The sequence below is a fragment of the Mustela lutreola genome, chromosome 2, assembly GCF_030435805.1.
Source record: "Mustela lutreola isolate mMusLut2 chromosome 2, mMusLut2.pri, whole genome shotgun sequence".
Taxonomy (NCBI): Eukaryota; Metazoa; Chordata; class Mammalia; order Carnivora; family Mustelidae; genus Mustela; species Mustela lutreola.
The window spans coordinates 31,297,899-31,314,875 of NC_081291.1; the positions used below are offsets into that span (position 1 = coordinate 31,297,899).

Sequence of the window (16,977 nt, forward strand, 5' to 3'; positions counted from 1 at the left end):
GGCCACATGAGTTTATTACATAAGAATGGGACCCCAGGGCCACATGAGTTTATTACATAAGGAGGCATCAGTTTTTCCCCCTTTTCAGCATAGCTTCATAAAAGCCATCAGCATTTTAATAGAGTCGGGTATCTATCTGGAGGTTTATAAACCTGGGAAAATGAGTATGTGTTCCACAATGTAGTCATGGATATTTTTATTAATTTGGAGAACTGATTCCCCCAGGAGAATGAGATTCTGCTTGAGTTGTCTGCTAGGCTTTCAATTGTTCTGAAGTCCTATGCTTATATTTTGTGAATAGAGCTGTGGAGCCTACAGAGAGATGCAACCTTCCTATAATTTGGGGAAGTTTGGAGCCAAATATGAAGTTGAGAATACACATCACTATGACAAGCATCCCAACCAAACCAAGAGAAGGAGAGAAACAGAGGCAGGACGGGAGGGAGAAGAGAGAGAGAGTAGGGCAGGAGGTGGGGGAGGAAAGGACTTACTGATCCTGTAACTGAGAAGTCTAGAGGTAGGTCTGGTTCAGGTGTGGTCTGATGCAGGGGTTCAAATGACGCTATCTTACTTTCTCTGTCTCTGTCTACTTCCTTCTTGCTTGGCCACACTCTTGATGGGGTTGTCCATTTCCTTATTTGTTTCCACCGTGATTCAGATTGGCATGATGGCTGCTAATCTCTCCAACTTTCTATTTCATCCAGCTAGTGACCCAGCAGAAATAAGAACCCCTCTTTGCCAATTCTCTCAACAAATGTCCCAGAGCTAATTCTCAAGGACCTAACTTAGTTGGCTCAAGTACCTATTCCTGAACCAATCTCTGTCACCAGGGGGATGGAATATACTTATTAGCCAGCCCTGGGTCAATCCTGCCCCTTGGCTGAGGAAGAAGTGCTAAGTCATGTTACTCCACTCAAAGCACACTGACTGTGAGTGGGGAAAGGGTGATGTGCTGATGAAACTTGGGGTGCTGTTTCTATATAAAGAGGGAATAATTATATAGTCTTCTTCTCTACTGCACTCTCCCCTTCCTGTTTCCCCATAATATCCTACTGCTCTTACACAAATGACTTCCTAATAGCTCAGTGCATTTGGGAACCTAAAGGCTGGCATCACTCCACTGTACCAAAAGGAACACTGCAATCATGTTAATAAAAGCTGGACAAGAAGTAACCTTTGCTTTCAGATCAGTAGACAGCAACTGGCTGAGTACATCCCTGAAAGTGTTTTCTTTCAGGCAACAAGGCACAGAGCAGATGAAACACCCACCCTCTGCAAGACTTTCACCTACCACATGCCTTCTCATCCTACTCCTCTCAGTTCTCTCAAATTCAGGAGTTTTTGTTTTGTTTTGTTTTTTTAAAGATTTTATTTATTTATTTGACAGAGAGAGATCACAAGTAGGCAGAGAGGCAGGCAGAGAGAGAGGAAGGGAAGCAGGCTCCCCACTGAGCTGAGAGCCCAATGTGGGGCTCGATTCCAGGACCCTGGGATCATGACCTGAGCTGAAGGCAGAGGGCTTTAACCCACTGAGCCACACAGGCGCCCCTCAAGAGCTTTTGGAAAGAGCAACATGGCTTCAAGTCACAATAGGGACTGCCCACATTATGGATGTAAATTTGACTGATAGATGACCTATGTTCTTACCATTTTTTTTAAGTCAGCAGATTAACTTGACAGAAAATTTCAAGTTTATTTATTTTATTATTATTTATTTATTATTATTTGATACAGAGAGAGAGAGAGAGAGAGAGATCACAAGTAGGCAGAGAGAGAGGAGGAAGCAGGCTCCCTGCTGAGCAGAGAGCCCGATGCGGGGCTTGATCCCAGGACCTTGGGATTGTGACCTGGGCCGAAGGCAGAGGCTTAACCCACTGAGCCACCCAGGTGCCCCTTCTCACCATATTGTTATATGCATGACCACCCTCACTGAAATGGTGTGTTTGAGCATGGTCAGTCATACTCTACCAATGCGTAATGAAGGCTTAGAGAAGGAAAGATGGCAGATTTCAGATACTCTGGTTCCCACATTAGCATTCTCAGTAATTCCTGGTTCATGTTTTGAGCTGTCCTACCCACAATGTACTCTCCTATCTCCCTACCACTCCTTCAAGGCAAAACTAGCATGAGATAAACAAACATCAGACCAACCCATAAGGCTGTTTAGAATGAAACCATTGGAGCCAGGTTGCTTTTGTCCTGATGCCAACCCCATCTCTTACTCACAGGTTTTATTAATTCCTCTGGTCTTCCATAACTGCTCCCAGAGAGTTATTATACATCAGGATGAAAGAAGTTACTGTCTCTAAGTGTGCTTAGAACAGTGCCTGGCACATGACACATATTCAAGGACCCATTTGTACGCAACCCTTTACTAATACTTGTTAGGACTTCATACTGTTTAAAACAGAAATTGCCCCCACCCCTGCCACCACTCTGCACTGAAGGACATCTGGTTAGTGAATATTCTTTGTATCATATTGATTTCTCTTTCAGAATCTACAAAATCTGTACAAAATCTTTCTTACTAGTATTCCTAGTCCAACAGACAGTTTATTTCTCATGACTCTGGACATTTTCTGTCGAGTTAATCTGCTGACTTACAGTAACAAGCATGATGTGGGGTGGTAGAAAAAAAGCCTAGGTGTGGTTCAGTCAGGAGTAAGATGGAACCTGGGCCTGGGCACTTGAGGACCTGTGTGAGCTTAGGGAAGTTACTCAGCTTCTCTGAACTCTATTTCCTTATTTGAAAAAGGAGACGACAAGCCCTTCCACAACCGAGTGATGTGAGGCTGACGACTGTTTGTACTAAATGCACGGCACATAGTCGGAAGTGGCAGCTCTACTGGTAATGACTTAGCGTTCTCCAGTGGTCTCTGCATCACCATTTTCCTGATTACAGGAAAGTACAGACTCTGCCTGTGAGAGCAGTCTCTGGAGGGTCCTTCAGAATTCTGCCTGCTTTGTGATGGTCTCTGTGGGAAGACTGTTCAAAATCTGTTGCAAAAATGCAACGATTTACTGGCCAACTCTTTAGCGTCCATAAAGCATTTTTCTATTTAATTTTCATGATACAGCAGTTATGTGATGTTTCAAAACTATGGCCCAGTAATAAATGCTCAGCAGGTACAACTTCTATTTACTGAATCTCTGTGTGCCAGACATTTTACTACCATCTATACACTGAGCTGAGGACACTGGGAATCGATGGAAGAGGAAATGCAATTTGCCCAGGTTGTAGAGTTCCAAACGTGAGGTGCCAAGCCTCAAACTCACCCTCTCACAGCCTGTTAACTCCTTCCCATCCTCTTCCCCCTGCTTCATCCTTCCCTTTCTTCTCCTTCCCCTTCTCCATTCAACAGATGTCTTCTGAGTACCTACAAGAATGTCAGTGTCTTAATTATCATACGATCTCCCTGATATGAGGAAGTTGAGAGGCAACGTGGGAGGTTTAGGGGATAGGAAAGGAATAAATGAAGCAAGATGGGATTGGGAGGGAGCCAAACCATAAGAAACTCTTAATCTCACAAAACAAACTGAGGGTTCCCTGGAGGAGGGGGGTAAGGAAAGGGTGGTGGGGTCATGGACATTGGGGAAGGTATGTGCTATAGTGTGTGCTGTGAAGTGTGTAAACCTGGCAATTCACACACCTGTACCCCTGGGGCAAATACTACATTATATGTTAATTAAAAAAAAAAAAAAAAGGTAAAACAAAACAAAACAAAAGGATGTCAGTGTCTTGTCGATGTCTGGTATTTTAAAAAAAAAAAAAAAAAAAAAGGATACAGGAAACTGTTCCAGATGCAGAAGACATGACTTACCACCAGGCTTGAAAATCATTTTCTAAGGAGGAGTCAAGATGGCGGAGAAGTAGCAAGCTGAGACTGCTTCAGCTAGCCGGAGATCAGCTAGATAGCTTATCTAAAGATTGCAAACACCTGAAAATCCATCGGCAGATCGAAGAGAAGAAGAACAGCAATTCTGGAAACAGAAAATCATTTTCTAGACTAACCATGGGATTCCTGTGAAAGAATCCTCACCACACCTCAGATCTTGGACAATCCACTGGCTGTCATCCCAACTGATGTCAAGTAAAGTTCTTTGTGTTCCTCTGAAACTCTCACACAGAGGCTCTTGCCAGTGAATTTGAATTTCTAGTATGGGTTTTGTTAATGAAAGAAACCATACAAATAAAAAAAGTAGAAACATCTGAGGGGGAAAATGAAGCCATGAAATTGTCAGTACTTATTGTTGCTTGAAAGGCTATGACCATGGCGTCGTACCCTGCGCCTGGAACTTTCTTAAATCCATTTGTATAGGCTTGACAAAGAAAGAGAAAGGTGAAGTGGGCAGAAGGGAGGTGATAGTGAGAGCAGGGACAATTTAAATAATGCAGAAAATGTAGGCCATATTCCATTACTGTCCACCTTGGGGTGAGGCTGGGATCTGACCGGAATCTTCTGTGTCCAGGCTTACCTCACAGCGCAGGCACCTTGCCATGCTTAATGTGATTCTAGGGCTTAAAAGTCATTATTTTCTGACTCTCTACGTGCCCTAAATGCCAAGGACCTGATGCTCCTTCCCTTTCTTCTTCCTTCCCCCCCTTCCTGGGTCTGTAGGGTTGATGGACAGCAGCATGTTCATTTCAATGCAGTGCCATTTAAGGACTTGTCAAGACGGGAATCTTGACTGCACACATCTTTCGCCTTACATTCTGACTTTGGAAGCTTACAGTCTTGTGGTAAGAGACACCTCTGCAGTATATTTAAAATCTGTGTCTGCTAAGCCCCCTATATAATAAATAATGGATTTGCATTTGCAAATTGTAATAATCTCTAGAAGGAGATAATTTGCAAGGACATTAACTTGATAGGCAAGCTACCATTAATTAGAAATCTTAGCATGTTGACTTCTAAATGGCTAATTAAGCCTCTATTGAGATCAACTGCAGGTAAGAGGCAAGGAAGAACAACCCAGGAATATGAAAACAGCATTCACCTTTGAATTTGACTCAGCTCAAAAAGACAGAAAAGTCCAGGAGGAAATCTAGGTAGGGAAAAAAAAAAAAAAGTATCCGCCAACAAATTAAAAAAGAAACCACAGGGAAAAATAAAAGCTTTTGAAATTAAAAATAGAATCCATTACCTGTTGAAACGCTTGCGTCACTGCAAATTCTGAAAATACTCTCAGAATTGCTTTTTTTTTTTAAATTTTTTTTTTTTTTTTTTTTAAAGACTTTTTATTTATTTATTTGACAGACAGAGATCACAAGTAGGCAGAGAGGCAGGCAGAGAGAGAGGAGTAAGCAGGCTCCCTGCTGAGCAGAGAGCCCGACGCGGGACTCGATCCCAGGACCCTGAGATCATGACCTGAGCCGAAGGCAGCGGCCCAACCCACTGAGCCACCCAGGCGCCCCAGAATTGCTTTTTTGAAAGAAGTGTGTAAAATATCTTTAAATCCCCTGGAGATCCACCAACTATTTTAATAGATTTAAATATTTCTTATGTAATTTGACATTATGTTCCTACTCCCCACATATTATAAGAGTGTAAAGTGATACCATTTTAACTGTTAAGAAACACAGAAGCATCACACTTATATTTAAGTCCTGCCATTTTGTCACTTCTCTCTTTTACAAATTTGTTGGGAGCAAGAAGCTCCATTCCTTAGGTTTCAACCTGTTCCTCATACACTGGATTGGGATGCTTCTGAGTAAATAATTATTTCTTTGAGAAATAAGCTTTGAGCTCTTCAATTCTTAATCATTTGCTTCAGTTTTCAGTTTTCAGTTTTTGAGCCAAAAGTGGCAAGCTTGCCAGGGATCACCATAAAGGGGAAAGCTGGTGAGGGGAAAGAACCCAAAAGTTGTTTTATTTTAAAAGTATTCTCCACACCCAGCATTGAGCCTAATGTGGGGCTTGAACTCATGACTGTGAGATCAAGACCTGAGCTGAGAGTCAGATTCTTAATGGACTCAACGACCCAGGCACCATCCCCTCCCCCAAAACATTCTTATCCCCTCCACTGACCATTCTCCAGAGGAACACTGGTCAGTAAATAAACAAACTCCTCTTTTCTTCTGACTCATACAACCCAAGTAAAATATGCCCCCAAGATGCACGTTGGGGAAGCCCACAAAATAAAATTATCCCCTCTATCAGGCATCTTACTATTGGAAATCAACAAAATGTCAGGAAACCATTCACAAGTTTTGGAGCATGGTTTTCTCAGTTTTAGGCAACAGAAAGTCACCTGGACATCTTATCTGAGGCAAGAGAAAATGTACTGGAGAGCCATCAAGGTTTCATGGAACTTGCGGGAGGTTGCAGGGTGATAATGGGGTGCGCAAGAAGGCTCTCAGGCAACTCCAAAGAGCCTTGACCCCAGACACATTTTTTTTTTCCTTAATGAGAGCTGATTATTTATTTTTAGAAATTTTACAAACAGGTTCTTTTTTAAAAAAATTTATTTATTTTCAGAAAAACAGTATTCATTATTTTTTCACCACACCCAGTGCTCCATGCAATCCATGCCCTCTATAATACCCACCACCTGGTAGCCCAACCTCCCACCCCCCGCCGCCACTTCAAACTCCTCAGATTGTTTTTCAGAGTCCATAGTCTCTCTTGATTCACCTCCCCTTCCAATTTACCCCAGCTCCCTTCTCCTCTCTAATACCCCTTGTCCTCCATGCTACTTGTTATGCTCCACAAATAAGTGAAACCATATGATAATTGACTCTGCTTGACTTATTTCACTCAGCATAATCTCTTCCAGTCCCGTCCATGTTGCTACAAAAGTTGGGTATTCCTCCTTTCTGATGGAGGCTTAATACTCCATAGTGTATATGGACCACATCTTCCTTATCCATTCGTCCGTTGAAGGGCATCTTGGTTCTATCCACAGTTTGGCGACTGTGGCCATTGCTGCTACTGGGTACAGATGGCCCTTCTTTTCACTACATCTGTATCTTTGGGGTAAATACCAAGGAGTGCAATGGCAGGGTCATAGGGAAGTTCTATTTTTAATTTCTTGAGGAATCTCCACTGTTCTCCAAAGAGGCTGCACCAACTTGCATTCCCACCATGTAAGAGGGTTCCTTCCCCTTTCTCCACATTCTCTCCAACACATGTTGTTTCCTGTTTTGTTAATTTTGGCCATTCTAACTGGTGTAAGGTGGTATCTCAATGTGGTTTTAATTTGAATCTCCCTGAGTGCTAGTGATGATGAACATTTTTTCAGGTGTCTGATAGCCATTTGTATGTCTTGATTGCAGAAGTGTCTGTTCATATCTTCTTCCCATTTTTTGATATGATTGCCTGTTTCGTGTGTGTTGAGTTTGAGGAGTTCATTATAGATCCTGGATATCAACCTTTTGTCTGTATAGCAACTTCTTTCAAGATATGTCTCCAAAGGCAAAGGAAACAAAAGCGAAGATGAACTTTGGGGACTTCATCAAAATCAAAAGCTTCTGCACAGCAAAGGAAACAGTCAAAAAAACAAAGAGGCAACCCATGGAATGGGAGAAGATATTTGCAAATGACAGTACAGACAAAAGGTTGATACCCAGACACATTATTACTACAGAAGGGGCGGTGTGTCACAGGGCCTTTGCTAGGTTAAGTCCCACCAGCCATCCCTCTACTTTTCTGCCATGTACCCAAAATTGAGAGCCCGAATGCCTGAGGGTAGATAATATGACCCACTTCCTCCAGCCAAATCCAGCCTTCTAACTGAACTCTGAGTTTTAAGGACCATACGAAGTTCTCTTTTAAAGAATAGACAAGAGCTAAATTTTCCTACTTTCATTTCAGTTACCTGTGTTCCCCTTGCCATCGATATTCTTAAACTTTTTTTCAGGTTTATAAGTTTGTATATAATTGGAAATATGCTTATTAAATGAAAATGAATAAACCACTACTAATTAATTCTCCTGACTTGGAATTCATTTATTGCGATTTGAAGTAAAACACAAGTTTTCTCCAAAAAGCCACTAAAGATACATTGTTTTCTAAAAGAATGAGAATAAAAATTTGTCACGCAATATTTTCAAGCATTTAGAAAAAAATGCTCATGGACAACAAAAATGCGTTTTCCCTGGTTTCCTAGAGTGTTCTGATGAAAGAGCTAGTTTGAAGATACGAAAGAATGTATAGGAAAAAAATGAGAATATTTTATTATAATGTGGCACCACTCATGGGATCCCACACAAAGTGAGCTGGTGACATGCCTCAGCTCCACGCACGACGTACCTATCCAACAAACACTGAAGAGTTCTAATTACATTCACCCGAAATCCTGGCTCTGGAGAAAAGCAATTGTCTCTCTGTAAGTCCACAGTGGGTTCTGGAAGTCTGGGAATAAGTGTCTTCCCACCTGTTCATCTTCTACCACCCAGTCCCTCGGTGCTAAAGTAAAAATTCCAGGATCTATCGCTTCTGATGCCTCTTCATCAGCACTAGACTTATTTACATGTAATTTTTGGAATGCTAGTATTTAATTTTGAAAGCAAGTGCTTATCAGCATTTTAATAAATAATATTTAATACCAACAGGGGTATAAAAAATGTGAACCATTCAGCCTCCTGTTTTTTCCACAAAAAGAAAAATTTTAAAACAACGTATCTCCCATGATCTCATCATAATCCTCTCCCTTACTTTCTGTTTACTGCTAAGTGTTGAAATTGGCATGAACTTGGCTAGATCCACAATTCAAGAGATTCAGTGTCATAGAAGGGGTCAAACAACAGTTTTGCACCAAGAACTCTCACCTCAGGACCTTCCTACCTCTTCATGGCCAGAGAAGAATGGGGGGCATGTCACAGCAGTTTCCAATTAACTACTTACTATTACAATCTAGTAAGTATCAATGCCGCCACCTTCTTCCCATTCTTCTTCTGATTTTCAATATTTTCCAAATGGCATGAACCATGAAACATTTGGTTACAGCAGATCCAGGAGAAGTGGGAGGGAACTTTATTAGACATATGAAAATGTGTTAACAGAAATATCATTGGATTTGAATATTAAACTTTATCAGCAGATAGCTTGTGAATTTCATATCGCTACTGAAAAGAAGATTCCTGGAAGCTTGCCCTGGGGTGTATTTTTAAGAAAGAGATTCGAAAGATTTCCTTCATAGAAATGGAATATCGTCATCATCTTGTTATCTGGACTAACTAGAGAGAGGCAGCACTGGGATGCTGCATTTTTTATTTTAGCATTTTAAAGACTTCTTGTGTCTCTTCCCCACCATAAATATCTCCCATTTCCTCTTACACTTCCTTCTTATTGTCCCTCCTCCGCTGCCACTTCTCCTTAGACCCAGCTCTGTTCTCATTTCCATGAAACTTTTGCGTGACATCAGTTAAACATTCTTTACAGGGCCTGGAACTCTTTGGAAAGGAGATGCTGTATAGATCTAATGAATAAATAAAAGACCCGCTATATCCTCAGGCCCTTGCATTGCCAATTGCTGATGAAGTTAGCAATTTTCTAGGACTTGAATAAGTATGTTAGTGCAATGGAGACCATGAAACAGAGTAAACTTCATTTAAATGAGGAGAGTCTACTTTGGGGTAATTCCAACCACAGTTAAGTGTCTAAAATAATATCTTCTGTGTTTATTCCTTTTTTTTTTTTTTTTAATTTAAGCTAAGGTATATGTATCCAACTCAGTACATAAGACATTAAAATGTACTTTATAAACCTTCACTCCTTTGGTATTGCACTTATATTTTTCTGTTGGAATAACACATGCATAGTTAGGAAGCCTGTGTGCTTATGTAATTATATTTGGGTTTCTGGTAAAGTCCTCTAGGGACACTTGATTGATTTAAAATAAATGAAAGATCATTTGTAAGTTTATGGGAGGCTTAGAGAGTTGGATGCTGTGGTGTGCTGAACACAGACTTCGGTATCATTCTAAAAGGACCATGAACATTGCTGTTTCAGCTTTGCTGATCCTTTAATTGTAAGAAATTCTCCATTTAATCACACATCTTAATATCTAAAAATTAGAAAAAAATTCTCTTTTTTCAATTTTATCCTAACACATTAGCCCTCTTATTATTCTAGTAAAGGACAGTGATGTCTTTGAAAACGAATTATTTCATGCCTGCTTCTCTCCACTTATGCCAGTGGCTGGAGCAACAGGGAAATGGTGTAAATCGCACTCTGAAATAATGAAGCAAATAAGGGTTTCTTCAAATGGGAAGGAACATATTTACATTTGTAAATATTTCCTATCTGGGGGCTTTTATCGTGTGAAAATAATTCACTGACATGGAGATAATGTGCAGTAGAAAGTGGAGGAATGGAGAAGGGGTTTATAGGCACTCCCATTGGGACAGTTTTCTTGGAATGAATCAGGCTTAGTTTCCTAAGCTATATGGATGATGCATTTTATTGGTTTCCTTGTCATTTCAATGAGATGACTTTGGTCTCCGAAGTATCTGTCTTTGTTTAATACATTGGCCAATATGGTAATGAGCTACTGATGCTTTAAAAAAAAAAAATGGTATGCCATTAAATGGGCTCATCTTGGAAGCTTTGCATTTTTCTCTGGAAAATATTTATAAAGTAAATACCCTGAAAACTGCCTAATATGTTTAGCCACAGCTGATTGGCCTAAGAATGAGCATCTGGCATAAAGTTAGTCAAGCCTCTAACAACTAATGACCTGTGAAGTAGCAGAGTTCAGCAATAAAAAAGATAAAATGAGCCCCTGTGATTGTCTATCTCTTGGGAGTTCAAACTGGGGACAGGAGAGAGGGAGGTAAATAGGAGGAGTCAAGTCTGTAGGTTTGAAGAGAGAGGCTCTAACAGGGTTAGACCATGGTAGGCTGTAGCTAGGAGGTATCTCCAACCATGAGAAAGTGCCAGCTGTAAGATACAGTTATCATGTCAACAGGGCAGAAAGTTAGAAGTCACAGTTGACTAGGGAATCTAGTTCAGCCACAAGTACTGGCTCCTCCCTCCCCCCCCTTCCTTCCTCTCTTCTTTTCGCCAATATTTACTCAACACTAACTGTATCCCAGGAGGCAGGCATAATGAAAAACAGGACAGACATAGTGGCTGCCATCATTATGGGTGTTTAAATCAAATAAAGGGGATGGACTAGTACCATGGCTTTGCTCTTACCTTGGTCTCCAGATTCATGCAGTAATATTAGTTAAGGCATTTGCTCTGATGGCAAGATCCTAGGTATTCACAGAACAAACCTGAAACAATAGGAAAAAGAATTGATAAGTGCCAGCATGACATCTCCCTACAGCCCACTGTCAGTCATCCTACCTACCCCGCTTTCCCGCCTCTCAATGCAGTAAACATGGAATTTTCCAGAAGACACAGACCATTTCTGTCAGATTTGCCCTGTATCATGAGAAATGATAACTGTCCTATAAAATGCTAAAGAGGCCATGGTCAGATTCCTTGGATCTTGTGTCAGAACTCAAAAACCCTAGAAAAATCTGTATCTGATATACCTGATGAGTTATTGAAGGTGTTCTTAGTGTGTAAGAGAGTGCATGGGGCATAGTTGAGGATCCCCGTTACTCCAAAATATCTACAGAATTTATGGATGGCTGGTGAGACTAGAGAAGCCAGCAGAGGCCAGATCGTCTTTGGAGGAGCCTCAGGCCACCACAGTCAGGATATGCCTTCTTTGAGGTATATAAACCATAGGAGTTTAAGGGCAAAAATCTCTACAAATTGGATTTTTGTTTCTACTGTCAAGATTTCAGGGAATAAAAATGATTGTTTGTTCTAAACATAATAGGCTTCCTACACCAAGAAATCTACGATATTAACTACATCTTGCCAAGAGTGCTGGGTGCACCCAAAATTGTCCATTAGAAAGTAAAGAGGTACTGAATGAGCCTTAAATCCAGCCTTTGTCTATTTGGGTGTCACTAGGGTGGCAGCTGGATATTTATCTGTATAATACAATCCATGGCGAGAGTCAGGTCTGGGTACGTCAGACACTTGCTCTCTACGGTCAGATTTTGTGGGGTTTAATTTCCCAGTTAACTATTTCCACTCTCCTTTGTGGTGGTTTGGCATGGACACAAATTTGTTTTCCAGATGGAGAGACAACCCCATCAGTGGACATGCTTCACTAAAGAGGATAACAATTCCAAGGAGGTTTTTATTGAATACTGGCTGTGTGCTAATCCTATGCTGAAATACACTATGTATATAATCTCAGTTGGACTCTCTGCGCCAAAGAAGGACACAGAGAAACATACAGAGTGGGCAGCCTCATGGAGGTGGAGAAGCAGAGACTGGAGTTTGGCTACCATAAGCCCAGGAAGGGCCAGAGCCATCAGAAGCTGGAAAAGGCAAGGAAGGATTCTCCTTTAGAGCCACTGGAGGGGGTATGCCCTATCAACACTTGATTTAGAACTTCAGGCCTCCAGAAATTTGAGAGAATAAATCCTTATGGTTTTTTTTTTTAAAGGTTTTATTTATTTATTTGAACAGATAGAGAGAGATCACAAGTAGGCAGAGCAGCAGGCAGAAAGAGAAGAGGAAGCAGGCTCCCTGCTGAGCAGAGAGCCCGATGCGGAGCTTGATCCCAGGACCCTGAGACCATGACCTGAGCTGAAGGCAGAGACTTACCCATTGAGCCACCCAGGCGCCCCAATCCTTATGGTTTTAATCCACCCAGTATATGGTGCTGTGTTATGTCAACCCCAAGAAACTGATATGCTCCCCATAAAAAAGACAATCAATAAGCATGCATAAATGAACATATAAGGGAATGACTTGAAGACTCAGGAAGTGGTAACTGACTTTCTATACCAAACCAAACACTTTTAGAAATTTACTGGAGAGCCAGATCTTACCAGGTGGGTAAACTGAGATATAAAGGGGTGAAAACACCTGTGTGAGGTCCTTAGGAGAGTTAAGAACCCCAGTCTTTGGACTCCCACTCCTTCCCACCTACCACCAAGTTTTGCTCGCACTGTGTTGTCAGAGTCTAGAGCAACTTCACAGTAATTAGACTTGAGCTGTGAGAGCTTCATAATGGAGGCAGAACAGAAGTAGGCTAGGCATTGCCACAGATGAGCTAAAAGCTGAAAAGGTACAATTAAGAATCCCTTAACTGTAGTGTCAGTTGCAAAAACTCTTCTAAAGCTTGAAGGCTTCGGTGTGGGAGGCCGATACGTCAACCCTTTTCTCATCTTTGCTGATCTCAGGCGATGTGATATTTTGTTCTTGTAGGGGAACATGCTTGCCCTGAACCTCTCCACCTCTCTGCCTTAGCCCACGCTGTACCCCCTGCTTGGATTGCCTATCCTCTGTGTCTACTGAGAGTGTCAAAATCCTACTCTCTTTAGGACTTAACTCAAATGCTGGCTCTATTCTGACCCTTTAGGCTCTGAATTCTCTAGCATTTGGAGGTGTCGGCACCATCTGGGTCTTAGCTTACTGGTCCTGGCTTTATCCTGTACTAGCCAAGAAATCATGATTAAGTCTCATTTAGTTTCTCTGAGCCTTATATTCTGCATTCCTTTATTCATTCCATTGAGCAATCTTTGGTATTTTGTAAGCAACGAATATGTTCCAGGTCATGTTCTTAGTGCCAGAAGATGAGGGAAAAATGCAGACTAGGATCCTACTCCCATTGAAATTATATTTGATATTGGGAGGGACAGATAACAAGCATATAATGAATGGCATACCATCAGGCAGTGTGATAGATGTTATGGAGAAACAAAAATAAGGTGTCTAGGGGGATGGGGGCAATGAAACTTGGGGTTCAAGAAGGATTCATGGAGGAAATGATGCTTTAACTAGAATCTGAATGATGAAGGACCTATCTGGAGCATATGTGGAGGAAAAGCACTCCTAGCAGGAGGAGGAACAATGGCCCCAGTATGGAACCTAGCTTGGCACATTCAAGGAACAGAAAGATGTAACTTGATCAGAGTGTAGTGAGGTAAGGGTTATTGGAGGTAAATATAGACAGAACAGATGGTGAAGGACCTTGTAAGCCATGGAAAGGATTTTGGATTTTATTCAGTAAGTAATGGGACTCTATCAGGAAATTCTAAACAGGGTACTATTATAATCTGATTTGCTTTTACAAGTTACTCTAGCTGAGAAGTGCAAAATGAGTAGGGAATTGACAGTGAATGTGAAGAGACCATTTAGAGGTCATTGTAGTAGTCTAGGTAAAAGATGACAACTTCTGAGGTCTAAGACAATGCTGTGGAGCTGGTGAACAGGGGCCAGATTTGGGATACACTGTTGAGGGAGAACTGCCAAAATAGCCTTGAGGCTGGGGGTAAAGGATGAAATAGGGTTATCTAAGGATTACACGTAGGATTTAGACTTGGGCCAATTGAGGTGCCATTTATTGAGTGGACTAACTCCACAGCTCTGTGCTGTCATGATCCAAGCAGCGCCAACTCTTAGATTTACAAAATCTGTATTTGTGAGGAACTAGAATGTAGTGATTAAGAATTTGAACTCTGGAGGCAGACCTAGGGTTGAATCCTAGCTCTGCCATTTTTTGGCTGTGTGTGTCCTTGGGCTAGTTGACCAACCTCTCTATGGCTCAATTTTCTCAACTAAAAAATAAGCAGTAGAAAATAGCTGTTATTATGAGAATATGTAAAGGGCTTAGTACAATTCCTGGGATGTTAGGCATTCAAAAATGCTGGTAGTAATATTAATAGTAATAATCTTTGCTGTCCTCATTTCTTTTTTGGTGTACTTTCCTGGGAGAACTATCCCATCTACTCAGACTTCCAGTGCTCCTGTGGTTATCTCTGATTCTCCTACTTTCTATACTATAGTGTCTCATGTCAGCTCCTCTCCCTCCCATAATATTGGTACCCCTTCTCAAAACTCACTTTTGCCACATGCCTACTCAGTCAAAGTGTTGACCTTCATTACCAGTTCCATTTGCACAACTTTAGAATAGTCTATCTTATGTGAGAGAAAAGTCACTGAACTTGGAGTCAACCATCTCATTCACTAACACAGAAGTTGCAACTTCAGTTTCTGACAAAGTAAAGTAATTTTTTCAACAAATCTTGAATTTGGAAAGAATTTAGGAGAAATTTTGTTGGGATAAGGGAATTATTATTTACCAGTCTTACCACTCGAAGAAATGGACTAGCAGCGCAAGTTTGAATTTCAGTGAGACCAAAATGGCCCTGTGAACTAGAGCTTAATACAAGGCTCTGTGCATAGTAGATGCTAAATAAACACCTAATCAATTGGTTTGAAGTAAATGTTTGTGAAATTTTTAGTATCTCTTTGCATTGTACAATTGTACTACAACTGAAGAGTAGGTAAAACTAGAGACAGTCAAACAAGACTTCATTTGTACTAAGTATGAGGGAAAAGTTTATCCTCCTGCTCCATAATTTTAATTTTCACAAAGCCTTGAGTCAACATTATTTAATATCACAAACCTAAATTTGTTTTGCATATTTATAATAATTTTTACTGTCATGAAAGAACAAACAGTAATTAAATGAGGTTCTCATCATTTATTATGCCTTTGAGATTTGGTCAGTGTGAGTGACAGTTATGTCTTGTCATTGTAGCTAAGCTTCTGCTTACTGCAATTTCAGCTCAGTTCCCATAATGGTTTAATGATTGTATCACATCTAAAACAATTAGGCATATTTCTTGGAAGTCAAATGGGGCTTGGAACAAAATTGGAAATCTCTGAGTTTCCATCTGAATGGTGAGTTCAAAATGTAAATGACTGTCTTATGATAACTACCAAGAGGGGAGAATGACAGGCAAATTCCTTACCTAATTAGGAAATACTTTTTACGGCTGTAAAGTCTCTAGATTTAAAATTAGACTGGCTGTCAGCCTATGGGAATTGGTTGAGTCATGCAGAAGTCTAATACAATAGAATCTGAATCTCAGCTTCTATATTTAGCCTCACTCAAATTCATTCTTTTTTATTTTTACATGCATAGAACCCAACTTAGCAACTGATAATTACTGGGTATGATAAGAGATATCCAGGGTTTTTCTTAGATTGCAAGTAGGGCCTTGTCTACAGAATTACATTTGTCAGCTCATGAGTTCTAATGAGGTCAAACCTTGAACTTGACACTTTGGTTGACAGGCTCACATGGAAAAAGACTTGAGTTTGGATGGCCATTCACTGCCCCTTTAACCTCAATCCACCACCTTGAAATCCATGCCCTTTGTCATGGCAGTTCAAGTTCTTTTAGAGGGATTAAAGTACCTTAGCAATTTAAAAATATTTTTGTGACCTATAATTACTAGTGGGAGAAAACTCAATGCACGTTTGGTTATACTAATGGTTCTTTAGTTTTATCTTTATATAAAAATTATTGTGTATTTTGGGCAATGCTGAGAAGGTCTTCCCTTCTACCTATTATAGGATAGATGGTAAATGTATTTGGACATGGGAATATATAATAATACCTCTCTGAAAGAGCCAAGCATATCCCCCTACATTAACAGCATAATTTAGAATTATGTAGGATGTTTTATGAAAAGCCTCATTTCATATACTCCTTATTTATACTTCACAGTAAGGTAAGCTAACATTTAGAGGCCATGAAATGACTATGGACATCAAATAAATGAAATTCACAGGCCCCAATAATACTGGCAGCATATAATATGTCTTCATGAAAGCTCTAAATGGGAAAATGCACAATATTTATTTGTATTCCAAACCCAACATATTTTTTAAATAAATCACCCTTGACCATATGGGCAAACTGTATTAAAAATTCATAAAGACTCTTTTTCAACAGAGCCAGTTGCTCTCCTTTTGATTTTACTTTACTCAGGACAGACAATGATCATGTCTGTAACAAAATCCTAGATTTGGTGGTATCAGCAAGAGCAAAACATAGATAAGCTTAAAATAAAGGAGGGAGGTGGATAGAAATCCTTGAGATGATCTCAGCCTCAGATTGCCAAGAGGACAGACATGCCTGTCTGAGAGATTAAGTATTCATTC

At 40.5% G+C, this 16,977-nt stretch overlaps 1 long non-coding RNA gene across 1 annotated transcript in view; it reads right to left on the reverse strand.

The window, feature by feature from the left end:
• Positions 1-3,276: 3,276 nt before the first annotated feature.
• The window catches only part of LOC131824092 (uncharacterized), a 231,202-nt gene continuing 217,501 nt past the window's right edge, over positions 3,277-16,977 (reverse strand). Inside the window, exons 4-5 of the long non-coding RNA XR_009350744.1 lie at positions 11,142-11,221; positions 3,277-3,377 (exon numbers count right to left, since the gene is read on the reverse strand). This is a non-coding gene — a long non-coding RNA (uncharacterized LOC131824092). The remainder of the gene's footprint in view (positions 3,378-11,141; positions 11,222-16,977) is intronic.